This window comes from Podarcis raffonei, chromosome 1, assembly GCF_027172205.1.
Source record: "Podarcis raffonei isolate rPodRaf1 chromosome 1, rPodRaf1.pri, whole genome shotgun sequence".
Taxonomy (NCBI): Eukaryota; Metazoa; Chordata; class Lepidosauria; order Squamata; family Lacertidae; genus Podarcis; species Podarcis raffonei.
The window spans coordinates 74,289,552-74,311,958 of NC_070602.1; the positions used below are offsets into that span (position 1 = coordinate 74,289,552).

The 22,407-nt window shown below is 43.6% G+C and overlaps 1 long non-coding RNA gene across 1 annotated transcript in view; it reads right to left on the reverse strand.

Annotated features, from left to right (window-relative positions):
* The window catches only part of LOC128402589 (uncharacterized), a 34,390-nt gene extending 29,733 nt beyond the window's left edge, over positions 1 to 4,657 (reverse strand). The window contains exon 1 of the long non-coding RNA XR_008327749.1: positions 4,593 to 4,657. This is a non-coding gene — a long non-coding RNA (uncharacterized LOC128402589). The remainder of the gene's footprint in view (positions 1 to 4,592) is intronic.
* Positions 4,658 to 22,407: the final 17,750 nt, after the last annotated feature.

Genomic DNA, 22,407 nt, shown 5'->3' on the forward strand with positions numbered 1-22,407 from the left:
TCTTGCAATGTCCAACCAGATGACCCACCTCCTAGTCACCTGGGAGACTCTTTTTGTGTGTATAACAACTGACCCACAAGTTCAATAAATAATTACAATGCTTTTATCATGATAAAAATCTGTCCTGTGTAGGTCAATGAACACCAGAGCTCATCTCCTTGAGGCCCTGAGTGGACACATCTGTTGCCAGACTCTGACAGCTGATCCACAGTCTTCTCAAGGGATCAACAGAGCCCTGAGGAGAGATTCCCACCCTGCCAAGCTGGAAACCTCATGACCCGGAAAGAGCCAACAACTGCAGAAGAAAGTGTCAGCCCTTTAGCTGGCCAGGAGGCAGCACTTTTGGGGGGGGGTGGAGTCACTAGTCAATGATTCCCCAGCCCTGTAATAAACCCCAATCAGTTGCTGAGACAACCTAAGATGCTTGGGCTCAGCAGCAAGAGCACCATCCATGGTCCTGAACCCCACCTCGATCTCCCTCCAAGGTGCTAGCCTTCCTTTGCCTTGCTGCCCTGCATTTCTGATAACTGCCCATCTCCTCTTGCTCAGGCTATCATGCATCCTTGGTAGTGTCTAATAGCTGCCAACTATCTGCTTCTTGGCAGAATGCCAACAGCAGAACCCCTCTACATTGTATCTTCCAGGCTCCAGTTAGATGTCAACTCAGTTACCTATTTACAAACCAAACCATGTTTTTATGACAGCATTCTTATATTTAAATTTCCACCAACAGTGTTACAGTTTCTTCTTGTGCCCCAACAGTCACTCAGCATCCCATGCCCACTCAAATTGCTCAGCCCTCATTAGGGAATCTGGGATGTGTTTTTTCCAGCCCTTGGGGTTTTCCTCTGAATATTTGTGTGTGTGTGTGTGTGTGTGTGCGCGCTTTTGCAAACCTCAAGGCTCCGATACTGCTGATACCTCCCCCTTGCGCACTGGGTAGAGTGATGGTGACTGTTTTGGCTACATAAGCACAGTCACTCTATCTTGAAGGACTGGAAATAGCCTAAATGCTTAAGTTTCTTAAGCTGGAACCTGGCATTGCAGAAATGGTGCAACTGCTGACAGAAGCTGTAGCCATCACCTTCTCCTCAATTCCCCATACAAACGACATGAAGGGACATCATTTCACTGTCCCACTACATTCTTGTAAGTTTCATTTGTAGGGAAATGCACACCATGGTTATGTCACATTTTGTAGTTTTCTGGGGGGAAGAAAGGAAGAGACATGCATGCAGTTTCTTTAATGACATCTTGGTCTGGTCTTTGTGAAGCAATGCAGCAGCGACCATTTATGTGACTAGCCAGTTCCCATCTCTTAAATTTGTATTGCTGAGGCTCTGGTGATTTAAATGATTTAAATACTGCATTCAAATTATTCTGCCTTGTTTATATACTTTCAAGAGAAGCGTTTTCCCCAAGACAGCTACTTCACATGCCCCAAAATATATTTTAAGAAGGAAATTCTCTCATCGTAAAGTTAAACACTCTGCTACCGCTGTCCTGCTCTGCAAGCCACAGAGCACTTTGCCACTGACCATCAGATCAATAATAACATATTTCCAAAGTATTCAAGTGAGAACACAGTGATGCCTTTCATTGTAATCTGCAGAGATTCAGAAAGCCCATGTGTCTTCAGGCAAAGAAAGAAAAAGGATCAACCTTTTTACTGCTGCATAAAAATATAATGGTAATAATACCAAGGAAATTAAATTTCATCAAACTGTGTTACAGTGACATTATGAGTTTGTCTTCAAACCACAACAAGCATGGTAATGCAGTCATTCCCATTGCTTTCCTGTCCTTAACTTGCCCTGTGTTGCTTGAGGTAAGGTAAGGACAGAGTTACAGCAATGTACCACTTTAATTTCTTGAGGCTTCCTACTCTCAACTATCCTTTTATCAACACTTCTCAGGCTAGTGAACAAGACATGTTGCTTTCTTGACAAATGTCAAAGGACATCCCTTTAGTAAAATATTGATAACTGAGGAGTGTATTCGCATGTTGAGCACTGCCTTCAGTTTACTGCTATCCCTGTTGGAATGTCTTTTCCCTCGTTGCTGCCAGAGAACAGGCATGCGTGTACACACAAACTTCATTTGTGAAATAGCAATTATGAGCTTGCCTTGAAGCAGGAAACCCTACATGTGTAGTGCAGTCCTAAATGTATGTCATTAGGAAGGAAGCGCTACTGAATTCAACAGGGTTCGCTCCCATAGCATAAGATTGCTGGGCCAGTGTTGCATCCATTCCATGCACTTGCATGTGGAATTTGGTATTTGGAGAATAGAAACTGGCCCCTTGGGTCTTCCAACTTCAGGACTTATCCCCAGTTTAAAGCAAACATTTGTAGGACCTTGTGGCTGTCAAGAGACACTTGAGAAAATGCTGCATTGTTTGTAGATAGGGTTGCATCCTCCTACACAAAGTCAAGCAGGCATAAATCCATGAGGACAAAGGGCTCAGGGGATGGAAGGTGGGCTTGGGTGTTCATTGACCAACATGGGACAGATTTTTATCTTGATGATGATTATTTATTAAATTTATGTACACTTCATCCAAAGATCTTAGGGTGGTTCACAAGATAACAACTATTGAAATTATTTATTGATCTTGTTGGTCATTTGTCACATACACACACACACACGTGTCTCTCAAGTGACTAGGAGTTTTAAAAACCCTGAACATGATCCTTCCATTCACTCCCCACATCATTTGTGGAAAGGGTGATCAATAGTTTCTACTTGTGATGTCTGTATCACATCATGACTACTCTTCAACAGGAATACGGATGAAGCAATGCTCATGAAACCATCACCTCCCACTCCAGGACCCTCTGGGCTAGGGTATGTGACCTTTCTGGACTCCTTGGAATCAGAAGTTGCATTTCCAAAACAGTCCCCACCAGACCCACGTTGTAAGAGTGAAATGCTTTTTACAAACAGAGGCAGTTCTTCATAAGGAGTGAAGCTAACAGCAAACACAGACCAGTCAGCCTTCAGTAGGCCTCATCACTCTGCTGAATCAACAGCTCTGCTTTTGGGAGAATTCTCCAGCCAGCACCTTCTTCTGTGTGCTATCCAAGGTCCTGATACCCACCGCCTTGCTCTCTCTGATGTGATTCTGCTCCACCTGAAGTGCTGTTGCTACATTCTGCTTCTTCTGAGCTTTGAGCCTAGATAGGGCAAACCTCATCTAGCAGACAAACTCTGATTGCACATTACTGAGGTAGCAGCAGAATCCCTCTTTAGCCAGTATATGCAGTATGAAACACCATCCCTCAAATCACAGCACATGATACACCGTATCAACCTAAAGGCAGTGGCTTTCACACACAAACAAAGTATCATGCTTACAATCTTGTGTGACGCAAATAACACTTCATTCGCAAAATATTCCAACCAAGCCATATGTTTTAAATGTGAATGAAATGTTAAAGTTATCTTACCAAGTTTGTGATTTGTCATGTCTGGGAACAGTTTCAGATGATACCAGAAAGAAGTGTAAAAGACTCTTCAGCCTCTGGCAGGAATATAGGTCACAGACACAGTCTGTGCAAGCAGGATTTATGATTCAGATTCTAGCTTCTCTTTTTCTCTTCCTACTCTTTCCCTATCTACCAAGGAAGCAAAGATACTCAGAATGGATCCTTGCTATTGATGAGTAGCGACGAACCCTGAGAGTGGAAAGTGGTGGTTTTCAACACTGGCAGAAGTTTGAGTAAAGTAGGGAGGGAAGAATACAGAGAAAGGGAAAGTCATTTTAAACAACTGGAGAGGCTGGAATAAAACAAATATGATGGGACACTGAGAGGAGGGAAGTGATGTTGGTGGTGGTGTTTAAACAAAAAACAAAAAACCCCAGCAGAGGGTTGAGTAGAGCAAGCATAGGGTGACACTGAGGGAGGAAAGTGGCAGTTTTAAGTGATGTTTGAGGTACAGTAAGTAAGTAAATAAATAAATAATTTTAGCTTCTTTGTTGTACCCATTTCTGCTATTTCTCCTTCTTAAAATGGCTTTATTTTCTTTAAAAGCATGCTCTCAGTGTCCCTCCACCCATCACTTTACTCAAGCTTCTGCTGTTGTTTGAAACACTCCCCTTTTCCCTTTCAGTGTCACTCCCTTCTCGTTGTATGAAATATACTCAGAGTCGCAAAGTGATTTCATGCTCTTTATTCAGCTCATAGTGGTTAGGAGGAATGAATGAATGTCCCCTCAAAGTACCTGCTTTATATACATTATTTACACAATGGGCTGCACATGATTGGCTAATTCCGGAATTCTACTGTAAGCCAATCAGGTTGTGGATTCACTTCTATCTGGAGCATGATTGGGTAGTTCCTGCCAACCAATCATACTGCTGCATTGTTCTAGGACCAATCAGACTGCTGCATTCTGAATCCTATTGTTCTAGGACCAATCAGACTGCTGCCTTTTGGATCCTATTGTTCTAGGACCAATCAGACTGCTGCCTTTTGGATCCTATTCAACTCAGTACATAACATTGTACTCAAACCTCTCCCTCTTCCAGACCTCAGCTGCCTCATGTGAGAGAGATAAAGGATGCGGAACCCTCAAATATTCCACAGTACCTTCACACAACGTATTCCACTGCTGGTATCATGTGTTGTCATCAACATGAAGGTCCAGATTCTATGTAGTAAATTAGAACAGATAATTTATTAATAAGCAAGCATATATGTACAACATCCAGTGTTGTAGCTGCTCAATTGATACGTAGCATGCAGCTACATAGCAAGTTTCTGCTTATTTAATTACAGGCACAGCTGGAAAAGGGATCCGCATTGGACTGCAGTGTGCTTATCACATTGCTCTCCAGCACAATCAGAACAAGCCCTCCTCAAGCAGCTAGGAGGCTTAGTGAACAAATCCCCATTGGTGCCAGTACTGCCTGGTAGCCTGCAGTGCTCTACTGACAATGATCATATGATACATGATACTTCAGATCTTTCCTTTGTGTTCTGCAAGCTTGGAAAACTCTTGTGAACCAAACTGCTGGCCTTTTTCATTCCAGAGACTCATGCCTGTGGCTTATTGGTGCATAGAACTGTGTATTGTGTGCATAGTCCTCTTCTCCACCTCCTCTCCAATCCCACAGCTCCTGAAGAGCTGAATTGAGTCATGGATGATTTTACCTACTGGAAAACAAACCAGGCACATCCCAAGAGAGCCATGCTGAAAGCACACGAACAGCATGCCATTTGTATGATGTTAGAGAAGCGTTTGGGTGGGTGTGAAAGGACTCAAAGACTCCTGGATGCTACACTGTGGATTTAAAAAAATAAAAAAGACACAAGAGTGGTGTTTCCCGAATGCTGTATTGTAACATCCTGGCACCTAACCTGGCAGACACTCACAACACACTGGAGTGTCGCAGCAAACGATGTCTTTTCCCCTTGAGTCCAGAACATCTCATGAGACAAGGTTGAGAAGAGGACAGGAGTGAGTTCAGGAGACGGGACTCATGAGTCCATTATTCCCCTCCCCCAAAGGCCAAAGCTGATCTTTTTAGTGTGCTGCCTGGTCTTGTCATTGATCCAACACACCTCCAATGTGTACCAAGAAGATCATGGCTCACTACCTCTTGGCTCAAGCCAAGGGTTTTCTGGGAAGCTGGTGAGCTGCAAACACAGAAGTCTGAGGATGCATTCACAGGGCTGGCTGCCACTCCAGAGAAACTCAATGTATGCTGAGATCATGTCCACTGAACAGGCATAGAGGAGGGCACAGTCCCACACCCACTGGCTTCTACCCCTCTCTTACACACTTAATGTTTGGGAGTCAATCCTATCCCCTGCCCCTCTCCTAGCAGTTAAGGGCCTGGTCACACTATTCTTTTGACGGGGCAAAGCAACATTAGTCCTCTGCACATCTTGCAGTCATGTACACGGAGCATGCATAGAGCAAGGATAGAAACTTCCCTCCTTTTGTCAGTTCAGCATCTGGTAAAATAGCATATATGGATATAAAAGGCATCTGCACGAGCTCTTCACAGGTTGAGAGCCCTGCAAAAAGAGGGCTCCCCATCACATCTCCACAGCTTGTGTGTACAGTTTCTAGGTGTAAAGATGCTTTCATGAGATATGTGCTCAATCTGAATAAGGAAGGGAGATCAGAGTGAAATCTCCTCTCTCCCTCCCCCATCCCATTCAATAGGTGTACAGTGTACACAACTGTAGTATGTAAACAGGGTTAATGTTGCTTCACCATATATATAGAAGTATAAACAGGTTATACTCTAAACTACCAAAAGAAGAACAGGGGACAGATTAGACTCCAAGATGTTAAGCAGTATGGGTGGCTGGCTAAGATTTCGGATGGACATGTTACAAAAATATGGAACCTGTGATATGTAGTTTGCTTTATGACAGAATATATACCCACTGGACCACCAAAACCCACCCATCCAACATTTGACTCAACTTCTGCCTGCAGTAGCAAGCACGGTTTTAGTTTTGCCCCATATCTGGCTGGAGAAGAGGCTGAATGAAAGTGCCGGGGGGGGAATAGAATGGGAGTTCCAATCATCATCCCTGCTCACTGCTTCTGGGCTTTTAAAGGGGACTGGCAAGCTCTCTTGTTTAATACCAGTTACCATAGCAGCAAGTGATGGAAGGTTGTAGCTGGTGCTGATGTCACAGTCAGTTATTATCCTGGAATATTCAGGGGTTGTGGGGAGAGACTCTGCATATTGTCAAAGCCCGATAATGACAGCAAATATAATTAAACAATAACAATTTCAAAAAACAACAACAATCGGAGCTTCCAGACTGCAATCAACCCTCAGATTGATGCTTGCTAAATGGAAAATAGGGTGTCATTTGTACTAAAACATGTCAGTGGTTTTGTACAGATTTGAGCTTCCTTAGATTGTATTCAACCGTAGGTAAATTATACATTATTTTGGAGGCTTTTGATCTATGTAATAAGCCTTTGTGTACAAAATAAAGGGAAGCCAGGAGACAAATAAATCAGCATCAGACCCCATTCTCTTACATCTCTGATCTGGTATGTGTGAGTTTTCCCAATGGAATCACTGTCAAGTATTTATTGTTGGAAGGACTTCCTGTCCCTGTTTGTTTTACAACTGATCTGCTATCATTGGACTATAACAAAAGCTCCTTCTGCATTTAGGTAGGACATCACTGAGCAAAAAAGGCTGGAGACTGAATTTAGGACCCTGTCTCACTTTGCAGCTGAATTTTTTTCTTGCCTAAATCTTTCCCATAGAATGACTGGACAAAGGGGCAGTCCCACCATGTGTGTTAATATGTTCCTAATTGCTCACACTTTACCTGGAAAAAAATTGGCCTATTTCCCCTCTGATTGTATGGTACCTGACCGGTATAAGATAGCAGTAGCTAATTTATTCATTTTTATCATGTTATTCCATTCCATTAGGAATTACAAAAAACCCCAAAACCCTTCCATGTTTCTTGTAAGTCCATGTGTCTTCCATTCTTTCATCAACTGGGGTTCCTTTTCTATTTTCAAAAAAGCCTGTTCGGATGGTCCTGAGCAATATGCCTTTGAGGGCCAACTGGGAGAAACTTACGACATCTTTGGACCATGTTAAGGGATGTGCAATTTGCTGTAACATGTAATCTTGAGATAAGAAATGACGCAGTTAGAGGCACTATAGTAAAACAGCAGCATATGGGGTTGATTTTCTTCCATAAGTTTCCATATGAATAAAGAGAATATGGCTCCCTTCCAGGAGATCAATCATTCTATAGGTCTTAACTGTTCAATTTCTAGGGTGCATATGATTCACGAACCGGGGGGATGGAAATCTAATGAGGTCAGTGGTGATGTTCCAGGCCTGATCCTCTTTTTCTAGTCATCCTAAGTTGTATATGTAGTTTTAAAATATTGCTTATGGAAGTCCATTTCACAACACCAGATATAGTCATTTTTCTTTATTCCTCCCTTTGCTTCCTCTATATCATATTCACAGAGCACCTAAGGAATAAAACTGGATGCATCAAGCAGCACAGGCTCTATTGACAAAAAGAAAGCTGCATGGCTGTCACTGAAGAGTGGCTCCTGGGGGGCTTGCTTTAGATTGCTCTGGGGCTCGAGCCAGCCTGCCTAGAGAGAGCTGTTCTTTTCTTTCAGCCTTTTTCCAATGCATGTTTCTGTTTGTAAGTTTAAAAGTCCCCAGGATTTGCTGCCTTTGAAGCACAGTCAAGCTGGCAGATGGAATCAGTCAGTACCTTCCACTCCAAAATCCTGGGAAGATGAAGCAAGATGCATGGTGGAAGAAGGGCTTGGGTTGTATGCGTTTCATGGTGGAGAGATTGTCAGGAAAAACCTGCCTTGATCTCTTTGCCCCACTTATTCCAAAGGGGTACTGCCTAGGTATCAAGAAGAGGAAATATATGAATAGGATTCCCATGGAAGGAAAGGAGCCAGGGAATTAATTGGTTTGTAGAATCAGGCACACAGATACCCGGCCATATGGTAATCCAAAGTCAAAGTCAAGAATGAAGGTGACAGCAAAGGTGGTTGGACTAAGATGAGCCTTTGAGACCCTTCCGTCTCTTCAATGATTCTACAAAATTTGCAAAGGTAGTGATAGTGAGGGAGCATGATGGTGTCCTTTCCCCTTCCATAAGCTGAACCACAGCAAGCCTGTTGCATAATCAGGCTACAGACCCGCTTATATTTCCAGAGTGGTAGAGTAACAGATTTTCCACTGCATGCTTAGGTGTAGAAGTGGTGGTTGTGAATTGTGTTAGCACTAATATTCAGAAGCAATGGGAAGTAGTTGCTCCAGAGCAAGTAATCTTTGCTACATGTAACAGCCTTCAAAACATAAACATCAAAGGTTAATCAGTGTATAGACACTTCTATGTTGCATGCTTAATGTGGCTGAACATTATGTCTGTTTACATGAAACTTAATAAAATATACAGGAAAATGAAATACAAATGCACAGTAACTGTTGGCATTAGGAAAAACTACACATTCCATGCTGGTGCACAACTCTGATGTGAGGAATACACATATGCAACAAATATTCCTGATGTGGACCTGAACTTTCCAGAACAAATGAATTCCCTAGTTCCACATCAGCAGGACTTAAACTAGATAGATCTCTTCAATGAGATCTTCCAGCTTCAATGCCATTTTTCAGAATTTAGGACTACTTGCTGCAAAGAGTCATACCAGATCTACAAAGCACCATGCTTACTTGCAGATGACACCAAACTAGGAGGGGCAGCTAATGCCACAGAAGACAGAACTGGGATTCAATATGGCCGTAACAGATTGGAGAACTGGGCCCAAAGGAACAAAATTAATTCCAGTAGGGACAAATGTCAGGTTCTACACTTAAGCAGGAACAACCAGCTGCACAAATATAAGATGGAGGACACCTGGCTTGCCAGTAGTACAAATGAAAAGGATCTAAGTGTCTTTGTAGACCACAAGCTTAAAATGAGTCACCAGTGTGATTCAACAGGGGGGGGGGGGAGAAAAGCTAATGCTAGTCTAGGCTGCATCAACAGATGTATAGCGTCCCAGTCAAGGGAAGTCATAGTACCATTCTATCCTGCCTCAGTCAGACTACACCTGGAGTCCTGTGTCCAGTTCTGGGCACCACAATTTAGGAAAGATATTGACAAGCTGGAACAAGTGCAGAGGAGGGTGACCAAGATGATCAAGGGTCTGGAAACCAGGCCTGATGAGAAGCAGTTGAGGGAGTTGAGTATGTTTAGCCTGGTAAAGAAGAGACTGAGAAGAGATATGATAGACATCTTCAGATATCTAAAGGGACATTACATGGAAGATGGAGCAACCTTGTTTTATCCAGCTCTGCATGGTAGGACCCAAACCAAGGGCTTCAAGTTACAAGGAAGGAGATTCCAGCTAAATCTCAGGAAGAACTTTCTGGTGGTAAGAGCTGTTTGACAGTAAAGCAAACTCCCTCACAAGGTGGCGGACTCTCCTTCACTTGAGGCTGTTAAGCTAAGATTGGGTCTGTTGTGGATACTTTAGCTGAGATTCCTGCATTGAAGGGGATTGGACTAGATGACCCTCAGGGTCCCTTTCCAACTCTACTATTCTATGAAAATGAAGCAATACAAATATTATCAAGAAGCAGAGTGTAAACTACTTGACAAAATTGCTTCTTCTTCTTTTTTGCATTCACATCCTTGCAACCATGAATTGCATTCATCCTTGCCTGAAAGCAAAAGCAACTTCAGAGGAACTACAGACCGTTTCTCTTAGCAGATACACAGAATTAGGAAGCCTTCTATACCTGACCTTATCTGGAACTAGATGTGCCTCAGTGCTATCAGCCAAACTGAGGATGAATGATATGCTAAGATGCCAGCCAATGAGACCACCTACCTTCCAAACTTCTCAGTCATTTATTAGATCTCCACAGGCAAAAGGACATCTTTCTCCTGTCCCATCGTCTCCCTATGGCATTTCCATGTAGAGCACTACTGCCCTCCTGTGGTCAAGCAGAGGCTGATGTCTTCTGGGGAACCCAATAAACACCAACTGTTTCTTTATAGGTGATGGTTACATTTGTAAACTGCATTTCCTACAAACACATTGTGTTCAAAGTAGCTCATAGTAGCTCATAAAAATGGTAACACTTAACAAATGTAACATTGACAGTTCAGCAATGAATAGTTCATTTAAACCTCTGTCCCACCCATCAGCCCCAGCCAGCATGGCCAGTGGTCAGGGATGATGGGAGTTGTAGTCCAACAACATCAGAAGGACCAGAGGTTCTCCATCCCTGATTTAAATCATGTTGAAAATGGACGGAAGCCTAGAGCACACCAGTAAGTCAATTAACAGCATTTAATATGAATAACACCAACCCATACATGGGCATCAAGCAAGCCAATCAGCAATTCTTGTTAAGAGAACTATCAATAAAATACTTAGCCCAGGCCAAACAATCAGCAAAGGAGGAAAAGGATGCACAGCTGAAGAAAACAGCAGGCAAGCAAGGACAAGCCTACAATATCCTGAGACAAAAATGTGACCCAACCAGCCAAGTAGAAGCCTTGTGATTCAGTGAAACACACTATGCATGTGAGGGACAGAGTTCAAATAGGAGAGTTAGCAAGCAGAATGACCCATCTTAAGTGTGCAATATGCAGAAGAGGAGCCCATAAGGAAAAAAGGTAAGCACAACAATAATTTCCCTAGCTCATCAACTGGGGAGCCATCTGCACTGTACATATAAACCAGTAACATACCATATTAAACAGTCATGGCTTCCCCCCCAAAGAATCCTGGGAATGGCAATTTCTTAAAGGTTCTGAGAGCTGCTAGGAGGTCCCTATTCCCCTCACACAGCTGCAATCCTTTGAGTTTCTTGGGAAGAGGGATTGACTGCTAAACAATTTTGAGTGCTGTAGCTCTGTGGGAGGAATTGAGGTCTCTTAAAAACTCTCAGGATGCTTAACAAACTACAGTTCCCAGGATTCTTTGGGGGAAAATCATTGGCTTTCTGAAGCAGTACCATCCTGCTTCCAGTGTATAGTGCAGATGGGGCCTAGTTTTTACAGAAGAGCCATTTTAAAGAGCGGAGACCAAGTCCTCTTCTCTGAAATGGACTGCAAGATAGGAATGCAATCACCTCCACACACCTCTCTTGCCCCTGGGTAGCCACAAAGGCTAGCAAGTGGGCCTGAGGGTGCCTATTTGGCCCTTAAGTTTCCAGTTGATGGTGCCTATAACACGCACAGCACCGTTCCACATATGCTCTGTGCCTCGTGGGAGCTGTCCAACCGACTTGCCAGTTGACTGAGAGGGGGCAATGCATCCAGGGACTGCCTCAGTGCTCTAGAAAGCTGTTCAGGTGCTCCTGAGAACAATGAAAATAGAGGCCGCAGCAAGTAGGAAGGAGGACCGTGAAGCAAGGAAAACATAATGTTTGTTTACAAGGCCAGAAGAAATGGAGAGTAGCAAATACCAAAGGCCAGCAAAGTTTCCCCCCTCCCCTTCCTTCCTTCAAAAGTCACTAAGACTTGGATCCTCGACTGCGCTAAACGTAAACAAATGAAGAAAGACACAAAGAAGCAGGGGCAACTCCAGGGGTTATAAAAATATCATTTTGTATAATTAGATTGAATCAAAACACATGACTCTCCGTTTGGAAGCAACACTTGTTTTTCTCTCATTTTTTCGTCTTTTTTCATTTACGGAAAAAAAAAACCCCAGATAAACAAGAGCCCTAGGATATTGGATGGCTGTTGCCACATTGTTCCAAAAGCAACCAAACAGAGAAAATACACGGCTTTGGGGGTTTGCACCGACTGCTTTCCCTGCTCTTGTTTTCGTCATCTCGTCCTGCCACAAACAGGACAGTTTCATCAGTTCCTGTCTTACCCCCCCAAATGTGTGGCATATTCTTGCTGGGTGCATTGCAACATCCCCTCGCTTCTCCAGCAGCTGTGGCGATGTTTTGATGGTGAGTGAGGGGGGGTCCTCTGCTACCCAACCACTTGCAGTCCAGCCCTATGCATGTTTACAGAGAAGCAAGCTTCACTTATTCCCAAATATGTCTGGTTGGTATTGCAGCCTTAATTCTTTTAAGCATTAAATTACCTTTGAGCTGAGGCTGGTTCTGGTCCATTTAAATGCATGCCCAGGATGGTGCCAGAAAGAGAGAAGGTAAACAACTAACCTGGACCCCAGGCTCTCCAGCATTAAGCATGCTGACCACAATCTAGAGATGCTTTCATGCAGCAGTTGGCTGCGTCAACTGCCAACTGGCCTGAAAACAGGGGGCGGGAAGGGAGAAAATCACCTGGCCTTCTCTTAACGGCTTTAACAGGAGTTTGATATGCACAGATCACAGGCTAAAGGTTTTCATGACATTATCACCTGCTAATTGCTGCTGGTCAGATTGGTATTAAGGGACAGCTACACAAGCCATGCTGTGGGTTAAACCACAGAGCCTAGGGCTTGCTGATCAGAAGGTCGGCAGTTCGAATCCCCGCGACGGGGTGAGCTCCCGTTGCTGGGTCCCTGCTCCTGCCAACCTAGCAGTTCGAAAGCACGTCAAAGTGCAAGTAGATAAATAGGAACCACTCCAGTGGGAAGGTAAACAGCGTTTCCGTGTGCTGCTCTGGTTCGCCAGAAGCGGCTTAGTCATGCTGGCCACATGATCCAGAAGCTGTAAGCCAGCTCCCTCGGCCAATAAAGCGAGATGAGCACCGCAACCCCAGAGTCGGTCACGACTGGACCTTTACCTTTACACAAGCCACTTCAAAAGACACTGACAACCCTCCTGGCTTCATATCTACAACTTTGCGTAAGAATCTTCCCACCCACTTTCTGGGGGGAAAGTTCATCTTTTCCCTGACTCTCCTGCCTGCCTGATCTCACGTAAGGACAAGGCAGAGAGCAGGACCTCCAAGGTCAATGGATGGGTTCATATGAGAGCAGGCAGATGCTTATTCATGTTTCTGCAAATTTAACCAAGCCTGGACAGATGGGTCAAATCTTGCTAATTAGATGCCTTCAAATTCCTCAACTTGCACAACATTCCCAGAGCTGGATAAATAAACTTACAGTTGCACCATTCTACATCAGAAGTATCATTTCCCAAATAAGTTCGGTGTAGTTTTTATACTGTATTTTATGCTGCTTTTATAATTAAGTGTTTTAAAGTGTTTTAAATTTGTTGTTAGCCGCCCTGAGCCCGGTTCTTGAACCGGGAAGGGCAGGGTATAAATAAAAATTTATTATTTTTATCATTATTATAGTTAGAAAACCCAATATGGGTACATTTGCCAATGGCTGGAGCTACCTAAACATTAACTCAAGTGCTGGGTGAAGCCTCCTTTCCCTGTATTACCATACCATACCATACCATACCATACCATACATACCATAAAAGACTACATCATCTCCAGACTCCAGTATAGGGTGGGAGTGGAAGCAGGAGAACTGTGATGCCCCTTGAGGCCCCTTCAGAAGCCAGGGCTAGACTGGCACTCCACTGAGTAGGATCAGGGTTTAAACACTGTTAACCACAGCAGTATTTTATTTCTATAGACCAGTGGTGGGTCACCACAGATCTGGGCCTCTTTGGACTTCTCTACTTGGCTCTCAGGAGCCTAAGCTATTCCCCCTCCTCAGGCCACATCCATCAGCGACTTGCTCTCCACCATGAGAAATGGTAGGCAGTGGTGCAGACCTTGGATGTAATAAATGCACAACTGACATTTCGCTCCTCCTCACAACCATCCCATGCTTTACAACCACTTCTACCTTCTTGATATGCTAGAGAAACAAAACAAAAAATCCACTAATCCTAGGATGCAGCTCAGGATGATAATAATAATAATAATAATAATAATAATAATAATAATAATAATAATTTATTATTTATACCCCGCCCATCTGGCTGGGCCTCCCCAGCCACTCTGGGCGGCTTCCATAAAAACCAAAAATACAGTAAAATATCACACGTTAAAAACTTCCCTGAACAGGGCTGCCTTAAGATGTCTTCTGAATGTCAGGTAGTTGTTTATCGCTTTGACATCTGCTGGAAGGGCGTTCCACAGGGCGGGCGCCACTACCGAGAAGGCCCTCTGCCTGGTTCCCTGTAGCTTTGCTTCTCGCAATGAGGGAACCGCCAGAAGGCCCTCGGCGCTGGACCTCAGCATCCGGGCAGAATGATGGGGGTGGAGACGCTCCTTCAGGTATACTGGACCGAGGCCGTTTAGGGCTTTAAAGGTCAGCACCAACACTTTGAATTGTGCTCGGAAACGTACTGGGAGCCAATGTAGGTCTTTCAAGACCGGTGTTATATGGTCTCGGCGGCCGCCCCCAGTCACCAGTCTAGATGCCGCATTCTGGATTAGTTGTAGTTTCCGAGTCACCTTCAAAGGTAGCCCCACGTACGTGGGGCTCAGGAGTAGAGCATTTGCTCTGCCTGCATTTTAAAACTATTTAAAGTTTTAAAACTTGGGAAGAATTTGTAGAAAAGGATAGTAAGGCTGGTATTCAATGAAGCTTTACTAAAAGTAGACCTATTGAAAGTAACTGACCCAGCTTAACCATGTTCATTAACTAGCTAGTTACCCGTCTATAATTACACACACACACACACACACACACACACACACACACTTAGATGGAAAAGCTGCCAGCTCTGGTGCATTCCAGCATGCCCATGCCAACCTAGCTGCTGATTGGTGCTAGATCTGGTTCCATCCACTGCTGCTCTCTGGAGAGCCCCTGGGCTTTGGCCCCGAGGTCCAGCATTAGCTGCACCACTGACTGTAGCTGTCCCTGGCCCCACATGTGCTCACAATCATGTGGTCCCCCCCTAAGTGTGGCACTGCACCATGCCACACAGCCAGGAGCAATCCCAACTGTCAAAGCAGCACTGCTGTTCCAGGAATCGCTGCAGCAACATCCATGCCAATATCCCACAAGAGCAGCCTTCCAAGGAAAACTCGGGAGCACGGCTTGCTTCTGGAGGGAGGGGAAATGACCCTGTGAATCAACTCTTAGTGAGTGTGTTATTGACGAACTTTCAAGACTCCCTACTATAGAAGTATAGTGTTTGCACTGGAACACATTATTAATAGATACGTTATATTTCAGCTGCCCTCTAGGGACAGAATCGGGGAAGGCCAATTGTTGGAGAGACATTGGCTGAAAATATTTTTCACCCGTTTACGTGTGTGCCAGTCCAAGGAAAACATGAAATAAAAAGTCAGGGATCTGAGTGGAAAATGTTACCATAGTCAAAGCGGTTGTTCCAATAATGCTATTTCTACCCACAGGTATTTCTAACAAGGTGACTGAAAGAAAGAAAGAAAGAAAGAAAGTGAGAGTGTCTAACAGAGAGAGAGCTCAGTGTTTAAATGTTACTCCCTTCTCCCCCTTACGTACAGACAAATACAGGCATAGATGTCCTCCATGCAGGGAGTGTCCGAAACTCAAGAAAGACGTAGATGAAGAAGTTGGGTAAAATGGCTCATTAAATATTCCTAGTGAGTTTCCAAGTCAAGCTAAGAGTTTGGATAGACTCTGTAAGCAGCCGAGAAACAGTGGTGTCTATGTGTTGTTGAGGTCATTTGCCCAACTGCTACCACATGTTTATGGGATGATACCTTTCCCTCAAAGACACAGGATGGATTCAAGCAGGACCTTAGCAGTGCGGTTGATCCTCAAGCTCAGTTCTGCATGGTCATTTCTCCTTACAGCTGTGGAACATCTGGATCAGTTTCCCTTGCGGGCCAGATGCAGAACCTGCCTAAAGGTCAGAGGTACATTGGAACCACAGGCGCAGAAGGGAAGCTGAGTCGGATGTTTGTTTGTTTGCTTGTTTGTTCAATATGTTTATAACCCACCTTCCTGTCATTTTTTTTAAGGCCTCCCATGAGGCTACCACAACCACCTGGAATGTAAGGATGCTTGAGAAATCTCTGTAAATTCCAAAATAAAATGCTCTGAGCCACTTTTCTCAGATACAGACTAGAACTTACTTATGCACAAAATTTTATCCTTCTTTGAATGATGCAGTGCATTTCTCAGCAGTTTGAGGTTCATATGGGAGAGAAATTCATTGTATCTACGGTAATTCCCTGAAGCAATAAGTGAACTGAACCAACTGTCCTCACAAAAATGCATATTCATTTTTATGCAACCTTTTTTTTAAAAAAAGTGATGCAGAAATGAAGCAAACTAAACTTCAAATAGGAAAAAGGAGAAGTAGAAATGGATAGACTAGTCAAATGTATCAAATACACTTTTTGATATTGGCTTCTATATTGGACATGCCTATTTTAGGAAGACATTTGCACAACCAAAGGGTAACTGCACTTTCCTCATCTAAATTCTGAGATGACAAAAAGTGTGCCCAAAGCTGTACAATGATGCATATACTACTGCTTGGGTTCTGCTTGTGGGTTTCTGGTTGGCCACTGTGAGAACAGGATGCAGGACTAGATGGGCCATTGGCAGTCTTCTTATATTCTCATGTTAAGAAATGTTGTAACATTGATGTTCCAGTGGCAAACACGTGAGCCGTTCTGAGTCATGCCCAATCCATCTGCCTCTCCTCCTGCATGCTGCTTCCAGAGGCTTCTAAGAACATCTATGGCTGAGAGATGAAAATCTTCTGGTTTTCAAATGTGGCAGAGGGGAGCAGAAATTCTTTGAAACTGCAGAGCCATTGAGGCTGAAATGGGTCCACCTCAGCTAAAGGAGGCAGGCTCTGCCTGCTGTTAGTTGTGCTGAGGATACAGAAGACAAGGGGCAGCATGCCAAATCCTACTGCAAAATGTGGTGATCACACACTCACATCTGGCCTTCATTAATTTTGAGGAGTCTGCTGTGGGCAGAAGAATGAGCAAAGGGGGAAGGGTGCTAAACTCCCCACTGGGTGCTTTGGCCTGGAAGCTCCTGAAGCAGATTTTCGTAAGAACTTGTTGAACACATGATGCACACATGGGCCTCAGCTGAAGCTTCCTGACATAGATCAAAGTCTAGGATGAAAACCAAATCAATATTCATATCTATATTTCATAAGGGCATTTACATGGTTATTGGTTCAATGGAAAGTCTGCGGAGATGGTTATTATTACTTCTAGGGAGTGAATTTGTGGAATTCATTTACGGTTCATTATTAGTTTTAATAAGTACATTGCCTATGGGCTATATCATGCATACAGATACAGGTGTCCAGAGAATGAAATGTGCATCTACTTTACATCAACTATGCTGCTACTACTACTACTACTAATAATAATAATGATAATTTAATTCAAATTCTTCATCTGAGGATTACAGGGTGGTTTACGATATAAAAACACAAACATACATAACATAGTTACAAACAAAAACCACACACATAGTTTAAAAGGCCATAAATGGTTTAATTAACCAAAGACTTTGGAGAAGAAGAGCATTTTCACCTGGTGTCTAAAAATATGTAACAAAGGGGCCAGGTGAGCCTCCTTGGGGAGAGCCTTCCACAAATGGGGAGCCACCACAGAAAAGGCCCGTTCTCATGTTGACACCCTCTAGACCTCTCATGGAAGAGGCATATGAAGAAGGGTCTTAGATGATGATCACAGAGTCCTGGTCGGTTCATATGGGGAGAGGCATTCCTTGAGGTACTGTGGTTCTGAGCCATTTAAGGCTTTATAGGTCAAAAACAGCACTTTGAATTGAGCTGGGAAACTAACTGGCAGCCAGTACAGTCAGGTGTCATATGCTCAAACCACCTTGCCCCAAGGAGCAAGCTGGTTGCTGAATTCTGTGCCAGTTGAAGTTTCAGGAGATTCCGACTAAACAGTAGGAAGAACCCCCTGACAAAAGAGCTGTTCCACAGTGGAACAAACTACCTTGGGAGGTGGTGGACTCTGCTTTCCTGGAGGTTTTTAAGCAAAGCTTGGATGGCCATCTGTCATGGAAGCTTTGCTTAAGATTCCTGCATTGCAGGGGGTTGGATGAGATGGTCCTTGGGGTCCCTTCCAACTCTACAAATTCTATGATCCTACGTGAACTGAAGAAAGAATTCTGACTAGCTTCTGCAAGCAGTGGTGGGTATCAATTCAAGATGCTGATTGTACAACCCATAACACTCTCAACTTGCTCAAGTGCCTCTTGCATCTGCCTAACAGGAGCTGAAACTGTGAGAAACACCCATGGGAGCAGTCCAGGTGAAGAAGTCGTTTGAGCAACTCCTTTCCATGCCTGGTGAGGGCTATTTTCTCCAAGGCCTGTCATAGTCCAGAGATTCAAAAGCAAGAGGAGCAGCTGAAAACACTTGAGGCCCAGAGGAAGGACCTTTGTCACTCTCTATTCTGGGCATCAAAGGCTCGAGTTCTAATGTTTATAAGGTTTGGTCTATTTCATATAGTCTGTTGGGTTTCGTGCTTTTTATATATTACTACTACTCATCCTGAGCCTTTGGAGTGAGTCAGGCAACAAGTTTAATACATACATAAAGAAAACCAGCAAGGGAAACTGCGCTGCAGCAGCAGTGCCTGCTCAATTGCAGGGTGTTTCTCTACCCACCCAACACAACTCCTCATCCCTTTGGCCTTTGAGAAAGTAACAGAAGGCTTTAAATGTCAAAGAAAATCCCAAATGCCAACACCACATGTGCTAAAGGGCGGTTATTCTTGGTAATGCTACCACTGACCACATTTCCAGCATTTATTAGCTGGTTAAGAGAAAGTGAGTTTTACAGGAAGAGGTCATAAGAACACAAGGCAATAATTCAATTGTCCTCAAGAACCATCTAGAAACAGCAGCCATTCTCTCTTCACTAACCCCCACCCTAAGTCGTTTCTCTGCCCTTCTCCCAACTACTGAGCACTTATAATATTATCGGGATATTTTCCTTTTCTTTTGAAAGCTTGAATTGGCATGAGAACTCCCCAAGGGCAGGGTGCATGTACTCCCTGGCTGAATTCTCCACTGTTTGAGGGTTTTGAGATGGTGGAAATACAGACCCAGTTCTGTGGATTATTTTAAGATAGGGCATAAATGAACCTCCTTTTTCCTGTCTTGGAAAAACAAAAAAAGAGAGAGAAAGAATATTATTTCAAACAGATTAATTTCTAAAGAGTGGCTGAGTTCTTTCTAAATGGGCCCGTTCAATGACTGAAATGGAAGACGCAAAAGGAACCCTCTGGCCGCGCTTGAAAGGGATAGCCCTTGAAAAGCAGGCCTGCTGGCAGGCAACCCACCAATTAAATCAAACTGAGGCAATGAAGCTGGACAAATGCAGGTGTGTTAAGGAAGAAGGAACAGCCTGCCCTTTCCAGGCAGAATGAAGCTCTATTCAAGTAGTTGCTTGAAAGAGACTAATAGTGGGGAAGGACGTATGCACTGCCCCAGTGTACTCAGGTGTGCTAGTGCCACTTTGGGCCTTCTCATGTTCAGAAGATGGATCTGAAGATGCATTCTTGGGCATTCTTAGTGGCTTAGAATGCAGGAAGGTTGTACATAGCAGAGACGAAGTGGGGATGTCTTTAACTGTTGCACATGGCATGTTTGGTTTCCATGCACCTGCAACCCAGTCTCCTATTCATGAAACTGTGATCTACACAGGTGCAATAGCTGTCTCAAATACACACACCTTAATTATAAAGTGAAAGTGGCTTACATGTTCAAATCAGGTGGAAGTGGTTTGAGTGAAGGTGTGCCACGCACCAGTATTTTTCAAGGCACCACAGGACACCTGTGGCTTGTGGCTTACGTCATGTGCACACATCTTTAAACACCAGTGAGGGGAACACACTGGAGCCAAAGTAAATTGTAATGCGTACACAGCCTAAGAACATTCAGCTGAATGGATTCAGAATCATCCTTGTGATCCAGAGCACAGCTTTATCAAGCAAATTTGTTTTTGGTGAATTTTTATGAATGGTATTTACAGGACAGGGGCATTGACACATGACTGCCTAGTCTCCCAGTGTGCATGGGGGTAGCGGGCTGCATCACCCAGGCTACTCCTCTGGCAAGGCATTTACCAACCATGCCCCCATGATAATGGGCCCTACCTGCATGCAGATGCATGTGCTAAGGGTTTTCCCCACTGGGCTCTGGACCCCAGTGTTTGCCTCTTCATACCTTTCCCAGCATATATTTCTGCCCTGGGAAATGATATCGTTATTCCTAAGGCTCCACCCACTCATGGACAATTCATGGACACAGCAGATGAGGTAGCAAAATTCCTCGACTATCCGGTAGATTTGGGTTACAAGTGGGGGAATCACATGCTTGAATGCCTCCCCATGAAAAACAAATCTCCTTCATATACAATATCAGCATATCTGGGGAGAAAGCTAGGCTATTAAACCTTTTGCACACAGAAAGCTAGCTATCAGGGGAAAGAAGTGTATCAGTGGAGGCATATTCAGTCATGGTGTCTCTCACCTGCTATTTGATGCAACTTGGCCTCAAAACTGTTTGACCCCATTGACTGTTGTTTGTGTGAAATAGGCTTGAGAATGTGTGGATTTGTGAGAGATCCCTGTTTATAACTAACAAAAGAGAAAAATAAATGCCCAGAAATAGCTATTTTGTGTTGCTTGGTTAAGATGCATCCTGGGATAAGCTTTAATATGTCTCATATTTCTTTAAGTTGATTTTTCTCTGCTTCGACACATACCCAACCTCCTAGAATTAACTGGTGTCCCAAGCCTAGAACAGAAGTATATTTTATTAGGGCATACAAACAGGCTATGCCAATGACCTGAGTGAGGGTGTGTAAACTAGAAAATGAGTCCAGTCTGTTCTAGGGTTGGGCAGGCTTGTTTTGCCTAATTTAGGGGCCACCCAAACATTGTGGGTTTGAAAGGTAGGCTTGAGTGTTACTGGGTTACTGTTTCATTTAGGAAAAATCTATGCAAGGTGGGGAGAGAGAGAAAGGGGAGGGCAAGTAGAAAAATATCCAATGGAAACATAAATATAATATAGCAAATATGGGGCCCCCACTTGAGAAAGACTAGTTTTACTAGATCTAATTCAAAGTGCAGGTTTCCCCTTAGCTGAAGAACACTATTTTAATTGAATGACTCTAGAGAGACTGGCGATGGTTGAAGAACATGGATTTAAATTCAAACAACCTATGGTGTTGACATAACCATGGAGGTGTGAGAGCAGGGGGAATTTACAAGTTCAAACTAGTTCTGTATGGTATAGGTGCAAGTGTTAATATAGGACACTGATATGCAGTTGGATGAAAAACTTCCTGCAAAAGGTAACAATGAATGGTTTGTCATTGAGCTGAAAAAAAAAAGATATTGAGCAAGACTCACAAGGGTCTGCACCAGTCAACATCTCCATCTGCATGAAGGAGTGAACTGTGCCCTTCTCAGCTATGTGGTTGATATAAAACTGCCAATGGTTGCAAATCATTTAGAGGATGAGCCCAAAACCCTAAAATGAAGACCTGGATTTTTTTATTATTATTATAGTGATGCTATTCCAACAGATGAACTGTTACATAAATTAGTTTATAAACTTCATTAGAGCCCACCACTTTCACAATTCATCCATTATCTGATGGGATAGATTCCAGGGACTTGTCTGCACTGGAATTTACTGTATGTTTGCAGCTGTTTACATTTTCATTTAATTTGCATAGTCCACATAATGTTGCCCCCAGATTACACCAATCTTGTTGCTTTCTCCATGTAATTTCAGGTTTACCCAATATGGGGATAATTGTATAAATTGGTGAAAATCAGGTTCCAAACTGACTGCTGAACCTTTCTTTGTTTTGGGGTAGATCAATTGTTACTTTCTGCTACTCTCCTTTCTACTTCCTCAATGCTTTTATTTCTTTTCTGTCATTGCTGGTAACTATTTCCAGTGCACTCCTGAATGGGAGAATGCTGGATGGCAGGTGGTGATCCCTCAGATTTC